The following is a 26,069-nucleotide window of genomic DNA, read 5'->3' as shown; positions in this document are numbered from 1 at the left end:
AACTTAGAGGACCTGGAGGCTGCTCTGATACCAATTGATGAATCAATGATGAATAGTTAGTACTAAATCGGTACTGAGAGGGGGAGTGGGTGAATCAGTACTGAGAAAAACACTTTTCCTTGTACCAGTTTGACTGAGAACACTACACTTGACTGGCAAGCAATAACACAGGTCTAAACCAGATTACTACCTGTTAAACACAGTGAAAGACATAAACCGGTAACTCAGCTTTGCACACAATCTAACATCTTATTTCCACTTCACCCATATGTATACATTAGTAATACTTCAACAGAAATGTAAAGACTTACTGGTTCAACATGCTTTACCACTTAACAAAGAATAACAAAGCATCACATGAAAAGTATCACACATAACACACATATTTTTCATGTGAAAACCCAACTAGGAAAAACCACGGTGGGGATGAATACCCACAAGCTGTTCTTTGAACCCTTTTGAAGTCCACTCTATTAGGAGCCTAGTACGGTTAAGGACTTTACAATAGGTTCTGTTAGGAATTGATCTTGCTAGGGATCACCCGGTTAAGGGCTAGCTAAAATACCCAGTTAAGGGTTAAACCTTGTTAAAGGTTACCTTGTTAGAGGATTTTAAGAACTCAATGATTTTGAGTCACCTTGTTAAAGGATTTACAGCAAGCCAGTTAAAGCTACCCTGTTAAGGGAAATTCCAACCGTTGAAGTGGTTAGAGGTCAATAGGTATTACAATGATCTGGTAACAACACTCAATGCTCATGCATATCTGCTTTAGTTCCTTCCTTCTGCACTCACACTCTATAGGTATCTATTCTCTTATCTAGTCTAGCAAGAATCACGTATCTTTGCACTTAGATACACACGCAACATTTGTTAGCAATTTAGCATTATAACAGACAATGGAAGATTGTTGGCATTACAATAAGGATATTGAGAAGGTTGTAGATGATTATGGATATAACTGATTAAGGATGTTTACTGTCTTGATATTATTATTTTGTCATTGATGTCAAGAAATTGATTTTCTAATTCAGTATGATGTTTCCATATCTTGAGAAGTATGATTTGAAGAGTATAAAGATTTTGGTAAAAGACATAGAAAGATTATGATGAATAAGAGGATGAATAAGGTATTCAAAGCGCAACTATTACTGAGTGAAACAATGATGAGATCATGATGTTTAGATTGTTTTGACATCATACATATGTTGTAAATTGTAAGGTTAATACTATACTATGTTACCAAGCAAAGAACCTAGTCGGTAAACCCTAAGGAACCTAGTCGGTAAACCCTAAGGTTATCGCTATCGGTCAATGAAGGCAGAATGTCTACCGAGTGAAGTTTACTATTTACTGAGTTGTAACCGAGCTCTAACAGTATGCATTATTTAATGAAGGAAGCTGATGAGTTGGAACTGATTAAATGATTGGTATGTCGTAAATAAAGTTTGTTAAGAATCTATGGCAATGGAAGATCGGGAGGAAGATCTATGGTTCAGATTGAACTGCAATACCCTAGCACAAGTTCGAAGAAATATATGCAAGTTCCAAGGCAATGTAAAACATTTTTTAGATTGAAGGATACATTGAACTTGGTCAAGCATGAAGATCTAATGGTTATGATTGATCATGGGAAATGTGATCAAGGAGATTAAGCGGTTAGCTAATTGTTTATAAAAAGGGAATTGTTGATAAACAATGCATGCGGGCAAATGTATGCACAGGGATGCTACATAGTGATTACCGAGCATAGAAGCTTGAAGACCTATTTGAATAACATATTATAGAAGCCCAATAGATGGACAAGATTAGTTATATGTCTAGATTGTATTGAACAAATAAGAATCTGCTTTAGCATTTTAGATGTGAAGTTGCAGATAAATTTTTATTACTGTTATTTTGTGAAAGTGATAGAAAATCTCTTAATTGAGTAGACTTAACAGTCTTATTTGTAAAACCCTCTAGCAAGGTGACATTCTGATTGAGTGTTTGAAATTATTTAACAAGGTCACTTCTAACAAGGTGAAGATCCTAACAGATTTGAGGGAAATCCCTTAACCAGGTCACATCTAGCAATGGGTTTGTAATCTTTAACAGGATTTGCTTTTAACCGAGCATACTCTAGAAGAGTATATTTCTTAATGGGTTTGAAATCCCACAGTGGTTTTTCCCTATTTGGGTTTCCACGTTAAATTTGGTGTTATGAGGTTTATGATGTTTATATGCTTTTGAGTTTGTATGTTTACCAATTTTGGTTATATTACTGAAGTATATGTTACCGAGGTTGAATCTGATGTTTTTAAGGTAGATTAAGTTTGTATGACTCACCCCCCCCCTCTCATCTTGTTGGCTATTGGATCTATACTTATATTAAGTATCAAAACTATCAATTGGTATTAAAGCTTTGGACTCCAGAAGAAAAGTTTAAAGGCACTTGAGTTAAAGATCCAAAGATGTATAAGAGGGATGCACCGAAGCTGAACAAGTCAAGGTTCTCTACATGGCAGAAAAGGATGAAGCTGCACCTATCAGGAGTTGGAGAATATGCTATGTATTATCTGGAGAATGATTTCATCACACCGAGCACCTATCCATTGACAATGGAAGAGATAAAGGCAAAGCAAGAACATATCCAAGCAATGATTGAAATAACATCTGCATTGATCGATTCAGAGTTTAATGACCTAGAAGGCTACAATGATGCAAAGGCAATGTGGGATAAGCTCATATCAGTCTATGGAGGATATGAACATGTTCAAAGAGAAAAAGTAGATAGTCTAAGAGGACAACTTGAATCTATGAGGATGAGTGAAGGTGAGAACATAACTCAGTACAGTACAAGACTAAAGGAGATTGTCAATCAAATCAAAGAAGCAGGTGGAACTATTGAAGAAAAGGATATAACAAGTAAGTTGTTAAGAACCCTTCTACAGGCTTATGCAATCCGAGTCTCTGCAATCAATGAATTGAGGTCTGTACCTAATATGCCAGTTTCTTTAGATGCTACTATTGGTAAGCTACATGCATTTGAGTTAAGTAACTTTGATAACAGTGGATCTTCGTTAAATAAAGTTGAATCTGCATTTAGTTGTTTTCATCTTGATGAATCTAATGATTACAATGAAAGAAAGTATAAGTACTCTGAAGGAGATCACCGCAGAGCAAGTGAAATATTTCATAAGAACATGGAAGAAGTACACAAACTGTATGAGGAAATCAGAAAGCAAGAAGAGTTTGAAGCACTATTAGCCAGAAGGTTACTGAGAGGCAAAGGTAAGTATAAAGGAAAAATACCTTTGAAATGTTTCAATTGTGATAAATAGGACATATAGCTTCTAACTATCCTAAAAAAGATTCTACTGAAAAGAGAGATTACCGAGATGACAGACAGAAAGATAATCATTATAGAGGACACCGAGACTTCAGAAGAAGAGATAGAAAGACATGCTTAATAGCCAATGAGGAATCCAATGATGATAAATCAAATGAAACTAATACAGAGGAAGTAATTTATGTGGCTATCAAAGATGGATCAAATGAAGAAAGGTATGAAGAAAAAGCCCTAATATCTCACATAAATACTAATGATTCTTGGATCATAGATAGTGGATGCTCACATCATATGACAAGAGATAAACACAAGTTTGTTATATTAGAAGATTATGATGGAGGCTATGTAAGATTTGGTAATGACGCACCATGTCCAGTGAAAGGTAAAGGATCTATAACACTTCTTGACAATGCAAGAAGCAATGATGTTAATTGGGTTGACGGTTTGAAATACAATTTGTTGAGTGTAGTACATCTAAACAACACAGGTTGCTGAATAGAATTTCAGAAAAGAGTTGTCAAAGTTCATGACAAGAATGGAAAGTTAGCTGCTATCGGGACACAAACAAAAGGTAACACATTTCACCTTGCCTCAACTCGTAACAAGTGTTTGTATGAAAAGATAGATGATACCTGGTTATGGCATAAAAGGTTTTGTCATGTAAATTTTGATAATCTGATCAAAATAAGTAAGAAGCACCGAGTAAGAGGTCTACCAAGTCTTGAAAAACCTGAGAATTCTATGTGTCGAGGATGCCAGATGGGTAAGATGACAAGATCAAGCTTTACAAGTAAGTCTTACACTTCTAAGGGAATTTTAGATCTTGTGCACACTGATCTTTATGGTCCTATGAAAATTCAAATTTATTATGGTGATAAATATTTCATATTATTTGTGGATGACTATTCAAGGATGATGTCGGTAATGTTTTTAAAAGATAAATCAAAAGCTTTTCAAATGTTTAAATGGTACAAGGAAAGAGTTGAAAATGAAACAGGAAGACAACTGAAATGTCTTAGATCAGATGGAGGAGGAGAGTTCACATCTTATGAGTTCAACCTATTTTTCAATGATCATGGTATTAAAAGACAAGTCTCTGCACTGTGAACTCCACAACAGAATGGAATAGTTGAGAGAAGAAACAGATCTATTTTGGATTGTGCTAGAACCCTGATGATTGAAAACAAAGTGCCACAAACATTTTGGAGAGAAGTAATAAGCACAACAGTTTACACCCTGAATCGAGTACAACCGAAGAAAGGTACTTTGAAGACACCATATGAAATCTGGTATGACAAGAAACTTAATGTAAGTTATTTTAAAATCTTTGGAAGTAGATGTTATGTTCACAAAGATGATAGAAATGGCAAGTTTGATCAGAAGAGTGAATAAGGAACATTTCTAGGTTATTCTTCTAGAAGCAAAGCATTTAAATGTCTGATCAAATCATCTAACAAAATGGTAGAAAGTGCAAATGTGAAAATTGATGAATTTGCAGAAAGAAATGATGAAGGAAATTCCAAGGAACCAGAAGACTGATGAATTTGTCTATGTTCAACCGACAAGTCTTACCAAGAAGATTGTTGAAGAAAATGAAGAAAATATCCAGTTACCGAGTGATGAAGAAGATTATACAGAGCCTACTGAGCTTGTATTAACAAAGTATGTCAGAAGACATCATGCACCAAGTTAGATTATAGGAGATAAGGATGATCCAGTGATGACAAGGAACAAACTGAGACAAAACACATGTCTGATATCTGAATTTGAACCGAGAATAGTGAAAGAGGCATTTAATAGTGAAGATTGGATAAATGCTATGATAGAAGAGATTGATCAAATCAAGAAGAATGACACATGGACACTAATCCCAAGATCGAAGGACAAAAATGTAATCGGTACAAAGTGGATTTTCAGAAACAAGCTAAATGAAAAAGGAGAGGTTGTTCGAAATAAAGCAAGACTAGTTTGCAAAGGTTATGCTCAAGAAGAAGGAATTGATTATGGTGAAACTTTTGCACCTATTGCTAGACTTGAAGGAGTAAGAACATTGTTGGCATATGCTGCTTTCAAAAACTTCAAGGTATATCAAATGGATGTCAAATCTACATTTCTAAATGGAATATTAGAAGAAGAAGTTTTTATTGAACAACCTGAAGGATTTGTTGAAGACAATAATAAAGATCAGGTATGTAAATTGAACAAAGCTTTATATGGTTTGAAACAAGCACCTAGAGCATGGTATGAAAGATTGCACTCTTATTTGATTAAGATTGGTTTTATAAGGACAAGTGAGAACAACAATATGTACATGAAGAATGATGAAAATGGAATACTGATCTCAGCCATATTTGTTGATAATATTATATTTTGTGGAAATGACTCTCTATGCAAGAACTTTGGAAATGAAATGAGCAAAGAATTTGAGATGTCATTAATCGGTGAGATAAAGTATTTTATAGGTTTACAGATACTGCAAATGAAAAATGAGATTTTCATTACTCAATCCAAGTACATAAAGGAAATCTTGAAGAAATTTGGAATGGAGGATTCAAAACTAGTAAGTACTCCTATGACTACCAACTATAAATTATCAAAGAATGATGAATCTGCATCTGTTGATGAGACACTTTACCGGTCCATGATAGGAAAGCTACAATATGTTGTTCACTGCAGACCAGACATAACACATGCAGTAGGTATAGCTGCAAGATTCTCTGCAGATCCTAAGGAAACACACATGACAACAATCAAAAGAATTTTTAGATACTTGAAAGGCACAGAGGATTATGGCTTAGTATATCAGAAAGGAAATGATTTTGATTTAAAAGTTTATACCGATGCTGATTGGGCAGGCAACATTGATGACAGAAATAACACAAGTGGAGGAGCTTTCTTTTTAGGAGAAAGACTAGTGAGTTGGCTTAGCAAGAAACAAGGATGTGTTTCACAGTCAACAATAGAAGCTGAATATGTTGCTGCAACATTGAATTGTACCAACATTGCATGGATCAAATAACTGTTGGAAGGTATAAATGAGAAAGTTACCGAGCCAGTAACTATATTCTGTGACATTACTAGTGCCATTAACATTTCAAAGAATCCTTTTATGCACTCTAAGACAAACCACATCTCTATCAAATATCATTATCTTAGAGAAGAAGCTCAAGAGAAGAAAGTGTTGTTGGAGTATGTTAGCACAAAGGAAAAAATAGCAGATATCTTCACTAAGCCACTACCAAGGGACACTTTTGAATATCTCAGAATTAAGTTAGGGGTCCTATCCCTATCTTCTACTCACTGACCGAGTTTGGTGAAAGCATCAATCTGATGACTCTATCAAATATCTTTTAGGAGTTGATGCTGATTTATAGACTTTAGGAGGTTTTCTAAAGGTGTCTAGGAAATATTATAGGAAACAATACAGGAAACATTACAGGGAATAGGAATTGAAGACAAAATGCTCTGACTGAGACTGAATTGACACATTACAACAGGAATTCACTTCATACAGGAAGAAATAATGTTTTAGTTCTTTACTTTTTAGCATTGTTGTCAAAGGGGGAGACAACTGAGAAAGGGGAGAAGACTGACGATTGGAAAGAAGACTGAAAAAAGAGAAGTCTAATGTATGGGAGAGAAGTTTGATGATAGCAAGAGAGCATTTCAGCATTTCAGAATCATAGCAATCCGAATCTTTTAAGGTCAAATCAATTGGTTTTGCCATCAATGCCAAAGGGGGAGATTGTTAGCAATTTAGCATTATAACAGACAATAGAAGATTGTTGGCATTTCAAAAGGGATATTGAGAAGGTTGTTGATGATTATGGATATAACCGATTAAGGATGTTTACTATCTTGATATTATTATTTTGTCATTGATGTCAAGAAATTGATTTTCTAATTCAGTATGATGTTGCCATATCTTGAGAAGTATGATTTGAAGAGTATAAAGATGTCGGTAAAAGACATAGAAATATTATGATGAATAAGAGGATGAATAAGGTATTCAAAGGGCAACTATTACCGAGCTAGACAATGATGAGATCATGATGTTTAGATTGTTTTGACATCATACATATGTTGTAAATTGTAAGGTTAATACTATACTATGTTACCAAGCAAAGAACCTAGTTGGTAAACCCTAAGGAACCTAGTCGGTAAACCCTAAGGTTATCGTTATCAGTTAATGAAGGCAGAATGTCTACCGAGTGAAGTTTAGTATTTACCGAGTTGTAACCGAGTCGTAACCGAGCTGTAATAGAATGCATTAACTGTTTACATGCGTTATTTAATGAAGGAAGCTGATGAGCTAGAACTAATCAAATGATTGGTATGCTATAAATAAAGTTTGTTAAGAATATATGGCAATGGAAGATTGGCAGGAAGATCCACAGTTCAAATTGAACCGCAATACCCTAGCACAAGTTCCAAGAAATATATGCAAGTTCCAAGGCGAGGTAAAACATTTTTCAGATCGAAGGATACATTGAACCTGGTCAAGCATGAAGATCTGATGGCTATGATTGATCATGGGAAATGTGATCAAGGAGATTAAGTGGTTAGCTAATTGTTTATAAAAAGGGAATTGTTGATAAACAATGCATGCGGGCAAATGTATGCACAGGGATTCTACATAGTGATTACCGAGCATAGAAGCTTGAAGACCTGTTTGAATAACAGAGTATAGAAGCCCAACAGATGGACAAGATTAGTTCTATGTCTAGATTGTATTGAACAAATAAGAATCTGCTTTAGCATTTTAGATGTGAAGTTGCAGATAGATTTTTATTACTGTTATTTTGTGAAAGTGACAGAAAATCACTTAACCAAGTGGACTTAACAGTCTTATTTGTAAAACCCTCTAGCAAGGTGAAATTCTGATTGAGTGTTTGAAATTATTTAACAAGGTCACTTCTAACAAGGTGAAGATCCTAACAGATCTGAGGGAAATCTCTTAACTGGGTCACATCTAGCAATGTGTTTGTAATCTTTAATAGGATTTGCTTTTAACTGAGCATAATCTAGAAGAGTATATTTCTTAGTGGGTCCGAAATCCCACAGTGGTTTTTCCCTATTTGGGTTTCCATGTTAAATCTGGTCTTATGAGGTTAATGATGTTTATATGCTTTTGAGTTTGTATGTTTAGTAGTTTTGGTTATATTACTGAAGTATATGTTACCGAGGTTGAATCTGATGTTTTTATGGAAGATTAAGTTTGTATGATTCACCCCCCCTCTCATCTTGTTGGCTATTGGATCTGTACTTATATTAAGTATCAGAACTATCAACATTTGCCAACAAACTCAACATGAAAAACAACATCGACCTTATAGGGAACAAATAGGTCAGTAGCATAAACCCTAAACCCTAAACATTTAGGTTAAGAAATTTAGTTGGTTGAATCCTAACCGTTGATCATATTGCATTGATTACAACAGTCTTGAACAGATCTCAAGATGTTCTCCAACATTCGTTCTTCACCGGTTCTTGGAGGCTGATAACCCATCTTGCGTTCTCCACCATTTATAGAGAATCACACATTCTCGAGGTAGATAGGACCAATCTCCTTCATGCAAGATCATTCACGTGCATAAGTTTAATGTGGAAACACAATATGTTCTTCATTACAATGCTAACTCATGACATGATGTCATCGGTTGAATCATACAGGCATATAACAGTTCAACCGGAAACCGTGAATCTAAGACTACCAACCGGTAGTCATACCATATGAAACCTTGATACAAAACATTCCATATACTGGTTGACATTCCAACATACTGGTTCACCTGGACAAACACACCGCTTCACTTTTTCACATATACCAGTTCACATTTCAACATACCGGTTCACTTGGACAAACATACCGCTTCACTTTTTAACATATACCGGTTCTCTTGCAAGTGCTTACTCCAATATACCGGTTCAATCTTCATCATCTTGACATCAATGACAACATACAATATCATCATGTCAACATACTCTGCACAATGGCCAACAGAGAATACAGTTTGTTCTTGTCATACTATTGTGTCTCTTTTGTGCTTTTCATTGTGCCCTTTATCTTGGCAAAATCTCACAATCTCTTTGTAGATGATAGGTTAAGGTTATGGGATGTTATGTGTGCGAATAATTTTTTAATCATATGTAGAAGGTTTGGTTGATCATAGGTGATAGAATTGGGTTTGTGTAAGAGGTTTAAGACCTCCAGTACTGAGCTTAACTAAAAGTGTACGTAGGCATAGGAGATGCTATACTTGCAGTTCATTCTTCTTTCCAGATTATAGTCTTGATTTATTTTATAGTCAATGAGGATTCTTTTTGTGATGAGTACTATGCTCTAGGTTGTTGGCCTTCCTATATGGGCAGGCCGCTCATATTGTAATCATATATTTACTGCAGAAGTATTATCTAACTGTGGGTAGGCTTCCCAATGTGGTTTTCCCCTTTAACGGGGTTTCCACATAAAAATCTTGGTGTCATGTGTTCTGGATGGATGGTAACTATTCTGTGATTTATATTTATGTTTAATTGCTATAGCAATTATTCTAGTATTTGGTTTATGCATTCCGGTATTGATTTTATGTGTTTCAGTAATTAGGATTTGAATGCTTAAAGTTCTTTAATACGGTGACAACTGATTCACCCCCCTCTCAGTTGTCCTCTAGTTATCTGCGTTGTCTAACAATTGGTATCAGAGCTTGGTCCTCTCTACAAAATCCTAACTGCTTGAGGAAGATCCTATGGCATCTAGCAATTCAAGTTCATCAAGTGCATCTGTAGCTATTTTTTTTAGAGAAATTCCTAGGCTTGATGGAACAAATTACAGGGTATGGAAGATTCAGATGGAGACTCATCTGAGATGTCTTGGAAAGGAAATTTGGGAGATCACTGAGAAAGGTGTTACACCATTTAATCCAACATCTAGACATCCTCCTTTAACAGGCCTGGATAAGGAACCCAAGAATGATTGTAGTGCTAGAGAAGCCCTTTTGTGTGCACTTTCTAATCAACAAATAATGAGATTAACTTGTTGGTTCCCAAAACCATAGATTGAGAAACCAAAAGACTTGCCAAATCCTCAAGTAGTCCAATCAAACTTGGCCAACGAATAGGGATGGTCAAAGACCAAACCCCTCTGCACTTAAGGCTCCACTAAACTTGGGTTGGTGTGCCTCTTCCTCTCAAGCACAAAAGAGGTTATTTATAGTGGATTTAAACCTTTTAGCAAGTTTACACAATTGGCAAATTATTGTTTTGCAACTATTCTTTATTATGTGCTTTAACTGAATGCTTTGAAAAGAAATGATTGTGAATGTATATTGAAAATGAGATTTCTTTCAAGACTTAAATGAAATTTGCATAGATCAGTTCATATAGGATTTGGGAAGAACATTTCTCTATCAAGGACCTTGAATGCATATAGATCAAAACCTTAAAAGATCAATAACAGACGAGTGCCTCTATCCAGGGATATATATGACACTTTATGGACAAAATATCTTATCAACTCAAGAGACAATTTCTCATCAACTATGAAGGTTCAGTATGCGTTACACAAACAATAAGAACTCAGTCTTTCACTTAATGCAACAACATATGATTCACATCATAGAAAATCTATAAACAAATTTATCAAGAGGACAAAGATAATCATCAACACAAAAGTGTACACAATATTTGGAAAAAGAAACAATGAACCTTGTATGGAAATAATTGCATACATAAGATGCACTTGCAAATACTCCATTACAGATTGCTTGCACAAAATGATACTTTTTCTTCCTATAGAATTCCCTAATACAAAATGATATTTAGTCCTTAAAGCAGTATGTTGTTCTCCTAATTCCTCCTTCCTTTTACATATAAGAATAATTGCCCATAAGTATGTTAATCAAAAGACATATATGAAAGGACACACCCTTTCATATGCAGAAGGGAAAGTTACAGACAGTTACATTCCAAAGGACACACAATTTGATTTAATAAATAATTACAAATGAGAATCCTAAAAATATTAATTGATGCTTCAATAATGTGTCTTTTATTCTCCACCTTGATAAAATTTCTCAACAAATATCCTTCATCTTCTCATTATCTCCTGCACACAAAATAAACCAATTAAATTCCTTGATTTGAAAATTACAAATATCTCACCTTCAATTAGGTTTTAATTGGAAGAATCAATAATCTTTATTTCCTTATATAAACACTTAATTAAAATAATCAAAGTATTTCAATCCATTAAGAAAATAATTTGCAAATATAACATCCATTGATATAAAATAACGCTTTACGCTAAAATATATATTCAAGGCACTTATTTAGGGTAAATATACATAAATTTCATCTTAATGCACATTCAAATAATAATGTAAGGCAGTGTGATATGATAAGAATATATTTCCCTTTTGAAAATGACATCCATGAATTAATAATCCAGTCATGTGATAAGAATGCATTTTCACCCTATAGTCTGAACTATACATTCAATTTTGATCTTTGATTCTGCACCCCACCATGTGTCTTCTTTTGGTTTGTTCGCGGATCACCCTTTATCGATAAAGTTTTCGTTGGTTTCTTCGATATTATTCTTTCGGCCAAACTTCCTCCCTCGACGAGCTATTCACATGTCTTATCGATTCTATAGTTTCATCGAGACTTTTTATTTTATCGACGGGACCACTTCTAATTTCTTTGATGTACTTTATGTCAATGGAATTGATGCATTCGGTGAATCCTTTTAGAGATCCACCACGGCCAAGGTTTGTTCGATAAGTCACTTTATGAATTTGATGACATGCCACCTGAATACTAGCTCATCACCATCAGTCTACCACCTCAGCACCGTCGGACCCACCGTTTCACTTTGGTTCTTCTTTGTCGATGATCTGCAATGGATATTTGGTGAGCTGTTTTTCATTGCGATATAGTGACCACCATTGGATAATCCACGATCACCGTCCGATCAGCCTGACTTGCTCGATCTTTAGCCCTCGTCATCACCATCGTGGCGCAAAATTTGGATGCCTTGAGATGTGTGCGGACATGGGGTCCATTGGATCACCAAACCTTCTTCACGCCAAAAGCCATTTGTCTTTGGACAGTTATCATATGAGTCACTTTGGATTTAAATGTTAAAAGAGCCTATCCCACAAACAATGTGGGATAAAGGCTTTCCTTTATCTGGCGCAACATACTTGAAAGTTTCTAAAGCCTTTTCTACCGCTCCATCTGTGTAGGCTTGGAGGACTTGGCAACACCATTCATGAAATAGTTGATCTTTTGGACAACTCCATTTTCTTCAGTTATGCTCCTGCATATAAGACACCAACAGTAAATGCTCATATGATAGGAAAAAAGGCATCCATATACAGCACAGAATATTTTGTAAAAATATGTGCTAACACAACTGACAAATCAACTGCAAAGTCTATATGGGACAAATTAGAGACTCTGAATGAAGGTGACCCTACTGTTAAAATTGCTAAACTTCATGGTTACTGGGTGAGGTATGAGAACGTGAAGATGGAAGAAGATTAAAGGATTACTACTTTTTATGGAGAGAGCTAATGATATTGTTATGGGAATTCAATGTTGTGGTGGATCTCTAAGCGAAGATGAAATAGTTTCTCAAGTAATGAGAGATTTTCCACTGGCTTATAAGATGAAGGATATTGCAATTAATGAGCTAAGAACTATGACAAACACCTCTGTTAATAGGGAACCTTAGTTGGGAAGTTATCTACTTTTGAGCTTGAGAATTTTGGATCTTCTGGAGCTATGAAATATGAACCTTCTTTTTATACATCTAAATCATCTACCGACAAGAGTGATTGAAAAGTTTTATATGTGAAGGAGCTAGAAGACATGAAGAAATAAGATGAAGAGTTTGAGCAACTTGAAGCCTTATTTTCTAGAAGAGTACCTAAAGGACCAACAAGAAAAATGTATGAAGGAAAATCACCCTTTAAATGCTTTGCATGTAATAAGATAGGTCATTTTGCATCTAGATATCCTGAAAGGAATTCAAGATTTGAAGAAAGAGCTAGAAGATCGTTTAGGCCTAACCATGATTATTAGAACAACTATAAGTACAGGAGGAACAAAGACAAATCATGTTGCTATGTGGATGAGGAAGGTGTGACTGATTCTGATGATGAACCGACACAAGATTCAACTAGTGGATCTGACGATGGAAAGGAATGGGTATTTTTGGTTATCAAGGAAGATGATCCGGTACCTGAAGAGAAGGACCTTGCTACTAAAATTGAAGACAAGGATGACTGGGTAATTGACAGTGGATGTTCACATCATATGACTGAAGATAAAAGGAAGTTCTTATCTATGCAAGAATTTGATGGTGGTCTGGTTAGATTTGGAGATGACAAAGCATGCATGATCAAGGGAAGATGAACAATATCATTGGATGGTAAGCATAACACTAATAATGTTTATTATGTTGAAGGATTAAGGCATAATCTTTTAAGTGTAGGACAATTAGTGGATAAGGGATTTTAGTTATAGTTCAAGGATGAAAAATGAAAGATTATCAATAGATTTGGATTGGAGATTGCAACCGGTACATAGACTAAAGGTAATATCTTTCATTTGAACTCCGGTGAGAAGACATGTTTGATTGCACAAATTGATGACATTTTTCTATGGAATAAGAGGTTGTGCCATGTGAATTTTGATTGCATTGTGAAGATCAGTTCTACTAAGGCAGTTACAAATATACCTAAGATTGTAAATCCCTATAATCCTATATTTAAGGAATGTCAAATGGGAAAGCAAATAAGAACTTCTTTTAAGAGTATACACAAAAAATCTAATGATGTTCTTGATCTTATTCATACTGATTTGTGTGGTCCTCCTAGAATCAAAAGTTTTCAGGGTGATAGATATTTCATGCTAATCATTGATGACTATTCAAAATGATGTGGGTTACTTTTCTATGGGAGAAGTCTGAAGTATTTGAAAAGTTTAAAATCTTTAAAGCTAAAGTTGAGACAAAGAAAAGATTTAATATTAAATCTTTAAGGTCAAATCAAGGTGGAGAATTCACATCTGGTGAATTTAATAGCTATTGTGAGAAGAATGGGATAAAGAGACAATTGTTTGCACCCCAGACACCTCAGTAGAATGGAGTTGTGGAAAGGAAGAACAAAACTATCTTGGATGAAACTAGAACTATGATGATGAAAGCTAATCTGCCTTATATCTATTGGAGAGAAGGTGTAAGCACGACGATATACACATTCAACGGAGTTCATATCAAAGGGGATACTAGTAAGATACCTTATGAGTTATATATTGGTCATACACCGACAGTTAAGTATTTTAGAATTTTTGGTAGTAAATGCTATATAAAAAGAGACGATTCCATTGCAAAGTGTAATCCTAGATGTGATGAAGGAATATTTCTTGGTTATTCTAATGAAAGAAAAGCATATAGATGTTATAACAAAAGATTGTAGAGAATTGTGGAGAGCACAAATGCCAAGGTGGATGAGAAGAACATAAGTCAAATCATAACTTATGAGAGATAATCAACAGTGGAAATGATCATAACTGAATTGGTAGCACCTACACCAGAAAAAAATGTTGAACCGGTTACTCCGATAGTATCAAAAAATTCAACAATAATTGAAGATCAGGACAAAGGAACAAAAAAATAGAAGACTCCTAGGTAAGTAAGGTTGAATCATTCAGAAGATTAGATCATTGGAGACAAAAACAAAGGAGTGATGACAAGAAGAAGGTTGGCAGCTACAGAGGTATGTTTTATTTCTCAAGTTGAAACAACATTAGTAATTGAAGCTTGTAAAGATGAAAGTTGGATAAATAATATGGAAGAAGAATTAGATCAAATAGAAAAGAATAACACATGGACTTTAGATCCCCAACCTAAAAAATAAGAATGTTATTGGAACTTAATGGGTTTTTAGGAACAAATTGAATGAAGATGGACAAGTTGTGAGGAATAAAGCTAGATTGGTTTGTAAAGTATATTCTCATAAGGAAGAAATTGATTATGGTGAAACCTTTACATTGGTAGCTAGGATTGAAGCTAAGAGATTATTTCTTGCTCATCCTTCACATAAGAGCTACAAGATTTATCTGATAGATGTTAAGTGTGCATTTTTGAATGGATATCTTGAAGAGGAAGTTTATATTGAGCAACCTGATGGATTTTTACTTTCAGATGACAAAAACATGGTTTGCAGGTTAAAGAATGCTCTATATGGATTGAAACAAGGCCCTAGAGCTTGGTATGCAAGACTGGATAAATATATTTTGAAGCTTGATTTGACTAAAGGTAATGCTAATAGTAATCTATATTATAAGATCACTGATGATGACATATTTAGTATTGAAGTCTTTGTTGATGATATCATTTTTGGAGGTGAAGATAAGTTGTGTATGAAATTCTCTAAAAAATTTAAAAAAGAATTTGAGATGTCTATGATTGGGGAGATGAAATTTTTCTTAGGTTTGCAGATTAATCAAACTGATAAAGGTTTTGTCATCTATCAAACTAAGTATGCTAGAGAGTTGTTGAAGAAATTTGGGTTAGAAAATTCTAAACTGGTTGGTACTCCAGTGGTTACAAATGAGAAATTGACAAAGGATGATGTATTTACACTGGTAAATCCTATAAGGTACAAGTCTATGATTGGAGGTTTGTTATATCTAACTCAAACTAGACTGGATATAATGAATGTAGTTTATATTGTATCAAGATATTAGAGTAATCTAGAGAAAATCATGAGAGTGTGGTGAAAAGGATTTTTAGGTATTTGTAGGGAAAAACTGAATATGGTTTGTGGTATCCTAAAAATGATGACTTCACATTATGCGCATATACAAATTTAGATTGAGCTAGAGATGTTGATGATCGGGAGAGCACATCTAGTGGAGCTTTCTTTCTTGGAACCAAACTTGTTTCATGGATCAACAAAAAGTAGTCATGCACCTCTTTATCTACTATTGAAGCCACATATGTTGCTGCTGCTACTAACTGTACACAAGTTCTATGGATGAAGCAAATGTTGAAGGATATAAAGGTGGATTGTAATGAACCGGTAGTTATTCACTGTGATAACTCTACTGTTATTGATATATCAAAGAATCCAATATTTCATTATAAGACAAAGCACATATCTATAAAGTATAACTTTTTGAAGGGGAAGGTGGGAGAAAATGAAGTCAGATTGGTTTATGTGAACACTAAAGAGAAGATTGCAGACATCTTTACTAAACCTTTACCTAAAGAATCATTTGAGTACTTCAGAGATAGATTGGGGGTTTCTGCCCCTCCGGTAGAGACCTACGTGATACTGATTGGCATCAGTCCAATATGCATTATCAATGATATTACTCATTCCAGATTGATGTGGTGGTGCTACTACTCGGGGGGAGTATCCAACTATAAGAATCAGAGGATTTATGATTTTTCTTTCATATTTATGTCATATTTTTGGCATTGATGTCAAAGGGGGAGAGTTATTCTGGTGAAAAACATGAGGGAGAGATATTCATTAGGGGAGTTTGGTTCAAAGCTTCATTGCTACATCATTTTGTGGGAGTTTTTTGGATGTCTTCCATAGGGGGAGACTTGTTTGGCATTTCTTTGCACTTGGATGTTTTTCACATCTAGTATTGCCATCAATGCCAAAGGGGGATATTGTTGAAAATTTGGAGGAATTGATTGTGTGTTGCATTGATGTTTTGTCATTGATGGCAACACTGGTTGTTTTGGTTGTTTATCGGTTTCCAGTTGGATCTAGTAGAGTGGTTGGATTATGATGTTGATCCAATATGCTTCAATATGCTTTGGTTTGTGGAATTGATTTGGATATGTCATTCATGTTATTTAGATGTATATCACCATCAATTGGTTTGGGATTTGATGACTCAAGAGATATCATTTATTCTAATAAGCCTTTTGGTCACCAGTAAGGGTAAAACCGACAGAGCTTTGTTGAAGATCTTTTGATGCATGTGATAAGTGGTGTTGGTGCGGCTTCTAGATGGCTTTCAGGATGTTGTTGGTTATCTTGTTTATTTTCTTGTTGATTGATGGTGTTGGATTTGGTTTATGGTGACCTATTTTGGGTCCGATGCTATCTAGGTTATGGATTGGTTTATGTAGCGTGTTGGAGGATGTTCCTGATGCATTTCCGATGAGATTTAATGATTGGTTTATATTGTTTTCAGCCTAAGCTGACTTGGTTGATTATTGGATTGCGGGTTTATGATATGAACTTATTGTATTATCTTTTAGGTATCTGCCAAATTTTTTAGGTCTCAGGTTGGTATATATATGATGTAAGATGTCTTTGTAGATGATAGGTCAAGGCTATGGGATGATTTGTGTGTGAGTAATGTTGTAATCATATGTAGAAGGTTTGGTTGATCATAGGCGATCGAATTGGATTTGTGTAAGAGGTTTAAGACCTCTGGTACTGAGCTTAACTGGAACAATACTCATGCATAGGAGATTCTATACTTGCAGTTCATTCTTCTTTAAGGATTGTAGTATGCATTTATTTTGTAGTCAGCGAGGCTTCTTTTTGTGATGAGCAGTGCACTCTAGGCTGTTGGCCTTCCTGCATGTGTATGCCCCTCATATTGTAATCACATACTTACTGTAGAAGTATTATTTGATTGTGGGTAGGCTTCCCAACGTGGTTTTCCCCTTTAATGGGTTTTCCATGTACAAATCTTGGTATCATGTGTTCTGGATGGATGGTAACTATTCTATGATTTATGTTTATGTTTAATTGCTATGACAGTTATTCTGATATTTGGTTTATGCATTCCGGTATTGAGTTTATGTGTTCCGGTAATAAGGATTTGAATGCTTAAAGTTCTTTAATCTGGTGACAACTGATTCACCCCCCCCTTGCCCCTCAGTTGTTCTCTGGTTATCTAAGCTTTCTAACACTTGCCCACCATTTTTGGTGCCATTGTCGGGGACTAAAAGATCTAGCTACTGAAATTGAAGCCTTAGTGTTGATAAGGAAATCAATAAGCAATTGATGAGAAGAGATAGATATCCTTTGGAAGATTCCTTCCAAGTCATTGCAATGTAGAACAACTACAAGAAGAACAATGAAACATTTTTAAGAATAAGTTGAAGAACAACAACAAGAAGAAATGGGTGACCGAGTAGTAGAGGACCCCCCACCTAATAGGACATTTTCATATCCTTTTAATTTTACATGGGGCTTCACGAGCATTCATATTAGGGGTTTTAATATCTCAAAAATGAGGGTACAATATATTGCATATCGGTGAAAATAGGGGGTTTTTAATTCGGGCTAAGAAAAAATGCAATATTTGGTGAAAATATGGGGGCTTTTAATTTGGGTTGTGTATTGGGAGGGGTGATAAAAACGGTGTATAGGGAAATAGTTTTTGAAAATAGGGGGATTCTTTAGTATGCCATGAATGCACATGATATAACCCAAGTTCACTAAGTGAAGCCCCCGTGATGAATTTGAATGTGAGAGATAATAAGCCCCTAATGAAAAATATATCGCCTTTAATTTTACCCACTTTTTGTGGAAAACTTTTGAGGATCTCAATCAATTTCTATTTGAGGTCAAAGTCCTTTGTCAAACTCATGACCATACACATGATAATCAAAAGTTAAAGTTATTCCCTTCTACCTTAAAAGAATCAACATTATGAAGGTGTTGCGACTCATTAAATTTGAGTCAAGTTTAGAGGCCCATTTCATAATTTTTCTCTGCATTCCCGAATAAGTTAGTTTGAATGGCCTAGTCAGAGAGAGGGTAAAATGGAGCTACTTGATTTTTAGAGGGTAAGGCTCAGGAAATGTGTCCTACACATTTCATTTGGCCTATGTAGTGATGTGAAACTTTCAGAATTTAGTTTGGATAAGTGTCAGGTACCCATTTCAAGGGGTGAGCTGAAAGTGCATTTTAGGTGCAAATGCAGATTTTATTGAGTAGCCTACTTTGGGTTTTTATATCTTTTGCCTTGTTGATCGTCATGAAGAATTTCAAAATGGATTGAATTGTATGTATAAATGTGAGTCAACATGCAAAATTTTAAGTCTTCATGAATCCATTTACTCAGTTTACCAAGCTCAATTTGTTGGCAGTTTGTGTTGCTTGACAAGTCCCTGTTTCACATAAGTGTAAAAGTTGCCTCAGTGAGTGTTATGCTAGAATGTTTATTTTGGGCTATTGTTGGTATAAATGAAAAGCTATGTTTAAAGTTTCAATCTTCTGACAATTCGTTTGATCATTTTTTCAAAGGGTTTCTTGAGCCATCTTTTTTAGTGGTCCGTACTTTCATTGCAGTATCAGTTAATGTAGCTATTTTCATAAGTGTACCATTTGCATCCAGTCAGAATTTTGGTCAAACTGAGAATTCTAAGTTTTAACATGTACTTCAAGGTACCTATGTCTCAGATTTGAGGGTCTATGGAGGTTGTTTGATATTTTTAAGAAAGGCATCATGTGTTGCTAGAACATTGACTTCATCAGGTCCACAGTGTCGACAAAGCCAGTTGGTCATTTTTGACAATTAATATCTCTTCACTCGAGATTCATCTTCAGAAACTGTTTTGTAGAGTTCATGCTTGTATATCAGAGTACACTCCTGTCAGATGGCGTGGTCCAAAAAGGTGTTTTGACCACTTTGAATATTATGTCTTCGCGATTAAATGTGAAAATGTGGCGCAAGCGCCTGAAAGTTGCAAAACTCAATTTAATGATCCGAAAATGGTGTCGATCATTTCCAGAGGTATGTTTAAGGTTCGTGAGACATTTCAGAGGTCAGTTGCATGAAAACAATTTTTTTATAGTCAGACCCACTTTGGGGCCCGACCTGGCTTGCCGCTTTATGCATCTTTTCAGGCAAAGTTTTAATTGTTATTTTTAAATCATGTGTTTTATTGATTTAAGAGATATGAAGAAGATAGAGAATATTATAAGAGCAATATGGATATTAATGGTACATTGAAGCAGATGCCTGGCTATTTGATAGCTGAAAGGGCGTAAAACCAAAGTTTTGGATTTTTGTAGCATTCTCCCTAGCAAATGGCATGGAATGGATAAGAGCTTAGAAGTATCAGCAAATGTGATTGCCAGGCTTAAAATCAAATTCCTTAACCTTTATCAATTTCTCCTTGCTATGTGGTGGAGTTGGGGAATTCAAAAAACTTTAAAGCAAATTGGAAAATCAGCAAATGAATGCCAATCTCCAACATCTTGCATAATAAAAAAAATTGCAAATAAATGCACATGGGCAGCATAGTGAATAGAAAATGCTTTTGGCATGTGAAGTGCCAACCATTTTCTCCTCCTCCCTATGTGATGGTTTATGAGAACCATTGAAAACTTCAACAAATGCCAAACACCCTCCCTATAGCACGTGACTGGTGTTTGGAGAGGGCAATGAAAATTCCAATTTAAAGAAAACACCAGTTTGGCAGCCCTTACGTGGTTGGTTGAGGATAGGCAGCAAAAACTATAACCAATGCAATTGGCTGGTGGAAGTATAGCGTGGTGAAAGACATGAGGAAACTCCAGCAAATGAATTAGTATGTGTAAAGACCAATAGACCTTTAGCAAACGTGAAAGAGGAAAAGTCATGAAATTTTCAAACAAATGCTATGGTAGATGAAATGCCAAATTCCCTTGTTGTGCATAACATAGATAAGGTAGCATTGAAGACCAACACCAAATGCAAAGTGTGAAGCCCTGCATGGATGATGAAGAGTGCAGTTTTGAAGTTTATATTAATGCAAACATTTGTGTGCTCTCCCTTCCCACGTGGTATGTTCAGCAGCAGCAAACTCCAGCAAGTGCCATTGGCAAGCATAACCCCCACCATAATGGAGATAAAGCCAAATGAAACTTTCAAATCAGTATGGTGCAGAGCATGTTGAAAAAGAAATAAAACCCAAGCCAATGCAATGCAGCCCCTCTCCAGCATGGTAAATGAAATGGGCAAATGAAACTATTAGCAAATGCAGATAGCAGTCCTCTGAGGTAAAAGGCATATAATAGGCATTGAAGTTGAAGAAGGAATTTGAAAATCTCCAAAAAATCCATCGGTATCCATTAAAACACTCTGTAAAAACCCTCAAAAATGCAGTCCCAGGCAAAAGGTAATATCCCAGATTCACTGGGGAATGAATTTTTTTGGTATTTATAAGTAAGACCCTACACAAGTAATGTGTCAAAGCTTTGGGCTTTTGACTCAAGGTACCTGATGGGCACCCAAGGTGGACCCCACACGTGTGGGTGCACTTCCTGAGGCGACCGAGGAGGCTGACAGGTGGTGACATGGTGGACCCCACGTAGGCACGGATCTCGATGTAGGCAAAATTTTGCAGACAAAGGGAAGATTAACCAGTGAGTAGGTCCCAAGCAGATCGACGGTTGGCGTGATTTTGCAAGCCAAAGATGCTCAAAGGTTAGCTATCGCGAAATGGCGAAAAGCTCAGGCCAAAAATGAAGCAAAAACAAAGTGTTAAAGACCCTCCAGGTTCAGCGAGATCCGACGGTTGACGTGATCTTTGGAAGGAAAGGTGCACGTTGGTTAGCCATTGTGAAATGGCGAAACCTAGGTGGCAGGTTGAGTTGGCAGTCCAGGTGGAAAGACAACTCATGGGTCCCGTTGACATGGCAGTGAGGTGGCGATGACATGTCGTTGAGGTGGCATACAAGCAGATAGTCCAGTGGCAGTGACATAGCTGACAAGTGGAAAAAGATGAGGTGTCATCTGAGGTGGCACCCAGTGGATCCCATCAATGAATTGTAGGTTGCCACATGGCAAGACGTCAGCATGTAAAATGGGTGAAAAATCAAAGTTAATTATATAGTGTAAACTATATTAAAAATTGAAAAATTTAAATGATTGTGCATACAAAAATGATTAATTCGCCCAGAGGTCTATTTTATTCAAAATGGCAAGTATTATATATCATCGGAAAGCTCTCGGGATAAGGAATCCAATTAGGCAGTTAATTTTAATAGATATGGGATATTTTGAGAGCAGTTTCCATGGGAATGAAGAAGATATTTTTGTAGTTAGGGACACAGGAGACACTTGGCAATTTCAGTTGCAGACCTAATCTTTTCCCTCTTCCTTCTTATCCTAATTTGTTCTCATTTTGAAGGGGATCACAAGATTTTTGTAAAAAAGCTCTGGCAAAATATATTTGGGGGTTTTTCTTTCTGGTTTTAAAAGATCATTCTGAGTGAGGTAGAATTCAATGATGGACATCAATACACGGATCAAAGCATTCTGATCCTAGATTCCCATTGTCTTCTTGTATGTATGATTGATTTACTAGTTTGGTTAGATAATCCAGGGTTATTTAATTGAATGATTTGCAAGGCAAATTCATAGAGATGTTTTAGGTTTTTCTCTCAAAGAGGGAGATTAAATATACTTAGAATTTCTTTGATAGTAATCAGTAATTCTGCTTGAATCTGATAATTGGGTTTAGCATAAAGGTAAAATTTAGTGAAGTTAGAATGATGAAATGTATGTAGATTTCCAATTTAGAATTCTCATTTAGTCTTAGGTGACTCTGAAGCCCTGGATAAGGCACTAGTATAGTTTGCTAGGTTCTATAAGCTTCTTGGGGATCAATGAAAATGATTACAAGCCTTTCTTTTATGTTCATTTACATTCAAAGTGATAGGGTTTGTAGGGGTTGGTATATGTCTTCTCTGTAAATCTCCAGTCACAGTTATGAAAAGTAATCACAAAGGGTAAACTCACCTAAGCTAGGTGAAAGCTTGAAGTGTAGAAGGTTTTTGTATAAACCTTGTTATATGTTGTCTTTTGTTCTATTTCCTGTTGTTTCTCTCCATAAGCGACAGAGATCTAAGATTCGAGTAGGGAAAACAAATCAATCAGAATTTGAGAACAACAGATGGTTTATGGGTTTATGGGATGGTTTTATCTCAACATGGTAGGAAATGGAAATTGCATTATTGGATAAATACTAAGATTATTATTGAGCAAGAGATAGGAAAGAAGAGTTGTTTTAAATGAAATAGATGGAAGATTATGTTGATTGGTTTATGTTTGTTTATTAAAGATGTGGTGAAGGACTCAATCAATATATTAGTAAGACAATTTTCTTATGATGAATTGACGATGAATCAAGAGAATCTTTAAACTTAATAGGAAAAGGAGATGCCAATAAAATTATTCTCAAATAAATTTATGATATTTGCAGACACTACTCTAGCACCAGAGTTGGGACTAGGGATTTAAGGAGAAACAAGGATTCACCACCTATTGTATCCAAAGTAATGGAGGAAACAATAAACCTAAAAAAATATTTACTCCTCTATCTTAACACTTAGATAGACAAGAAAAACACTGATCCCTTAGCCATTTACTATTTCAAATGTAGGGGAAAACATCTTTTGAGGGAATGTCCAACAAAATCAGATTTATCTTTGTAAGGTATGTGAAAAGAACCATCCAACAAGCTCTTGTAATCTCTTACCAAAGATTAAAAAACATCCGAAGAAACCTCCCATTGTGGAAGAAGAGCTTAATTATGTTAGACAAAGGTCTCAAAATTCTGGATACTATGCTTCTTCAGGTCAATTTGGTCCTAAGAATAATTGGAATTGAAATTAGTGGCAAAATCCTAATCAGTGGATCCCTCCATATCCAATGCAACCACCCCCTACATCTTGGAGACCTCCAGAGTGGATTAGTCCGCAATGGAATCAACAACAATGATAATAGGACTAACCATAGTGGCAACCACAATGGCAACCTAATCCAAAACCATGGCAACAAAATCAATGTCAATTTTAGTCTTGGAAAAATCAAGGTCCAAAATGACCTTGGGGACAACCTCCACCTCTTATCATAGGACCAAATGTTGCTAATGAACAAGTGAATCAACCTCAAATTTCAGCTCAACCTATTCAAAATTTTAAGAACAACCATCTGCAACAAACATTCAACGTTTATTTTAATCCTCTTACTTTGAATATAATAAAAGTTGATGATATTCAAGTAAGGAATTGAAACATTCATTCAAAGCCTAATGCTTTGGACAAGGAGGGAGAGAGGAGTGAGGAATCACTGGGGAATAATGAGAATTCTAATAAAGTGAAGTAACTAATGAATCCCCATATCCAGAGTGTTTGAAGACACCACATATAACTCCTAATTCGTCTCGACCAGATCATATTAGCATGGCAGACTCTCCACTTCTTTGTGAGTTGAAAAATATTAATATAAAAATTCCTTTGTTACAAGCCATCAAGGACATTCCAAAAATTAACCAACTTGTTAAGTCACTTTGTGTAAGAACACCTGGAAGAAAATTAAAGTTTCCTCCCACAATCCAAGAAGGGACCAAACTTTTAGATGTATTGTTAGGAAGATTGCTTCCTCATAAATATAGTGACCCTACGAGTCCTATGATTACTTTGAGCATAGAACGAGTTGAGATATCTGTAGACACTTAAAAATAATTATTTTAATTATTTTTAATTCCTCACATAATTAATTAATTAATTATGTTAATTCAAATTCCTCTCAATATTAATTAAATAGAATTAATATTGTCACTATAGCATATGATTGATTTATTTAATAAATCAATCCCTTTCTTTATTCTTCTAAAAAAAATCAAATCCTCACAAATCTTCCTCTTAGCTAATTAATTTCAATTAATTAGTTAACCTACATGATTCCTACAAATCATCTTCTTAATTCATTCTTCTAGAAACTCCCTAAACTCACTTAACATTATTCTTCTAATTTTTTATTCCCTCCACTCATTCTCTCTCCTAATCAAATTCTCCTACAAATATTAATCCCACCTAACATTTCCTCTAATCCCCCTCCTAATGAGTCGTTAATGGTTAATCATCATGATTAGCCATAAAGTCAACTCTTTGTCCTTTTCATCCAGCCACTAGCTTTAAATGCTCTTTTCCTAGGTGAATGTAAGATTTTCGAAATCACACAGTCCTCTAGGCATCCCCTCTCCCAAGGAATTTTTAATTCCTTTTTATTCCTCCAATCCCCATGATATCCTTTTTTGGAGAATTTTTAATTCCTCCAATGCATCTTGTGGAGTGTGGAGATACGAAATGCCTTTAAGGCATAATTCTTGGTCTCCACACCCTCTCTTGGACCTTGTGTGAGCTCACAAGTAAATCTTAGCCCTTCATTTTGAATTCATCCTAGCCATCTGTTTTCCTCTCCTCTTCCTATAAAATAGGGCTCCATCCCTTCATTCAAAACATCTCAAAATCTAGTAAGCTTATGCTACCCTTTTGAGCCCAGGAAATCATCTTGGCAGCTTCATCATTTTCATCCTTATCTTCCTCTTGAAATCCCTTTCATGTTGTGCACATCATTGGAGAGCCATCCACATCCAGCAATCAAAGGAGCACATCAAGTGGAGCATTATCAAGGGGCGCCTTCACTTCATCAAGCTCAATCTGAAGGAGAAGGTAAAATAGCAAGGTGAAATGGTCTTTTAATGATATTTTAGCATTCTGCATGTTTATTTCGTTATGTTTTGATCATTTGACCTTCAAATCTGTTTTCCCCTCTTCATTTTGGCATGCTCGGTGGGACCCACATCCCTAAGAACTAACATTTTTTTTTTAAAGTTTTGTGAGTTGTGAGACGTAGGTTCTAGAATAGCACGACTGCAAAGAATTTTTTTTTTTAATCTTTTTTGCAGGTTCCA

Source organism: Cryptomeria japonica, chromosome 9 (genome assembly GCF_030272615.1).
Source record: "Cryptomeria japonica chromosome 9, Sugi_1.0, whole genome shotgun sequence".
NCBI lineage: Eukaryota > Viridiplantae > Streptophyta > Pinopsida > Cupressales > Cupressaceae > Cryptomeria > Cryptomeria japonica.
This window is presented reverse-complemented; position numbering follows the sequence as displayed.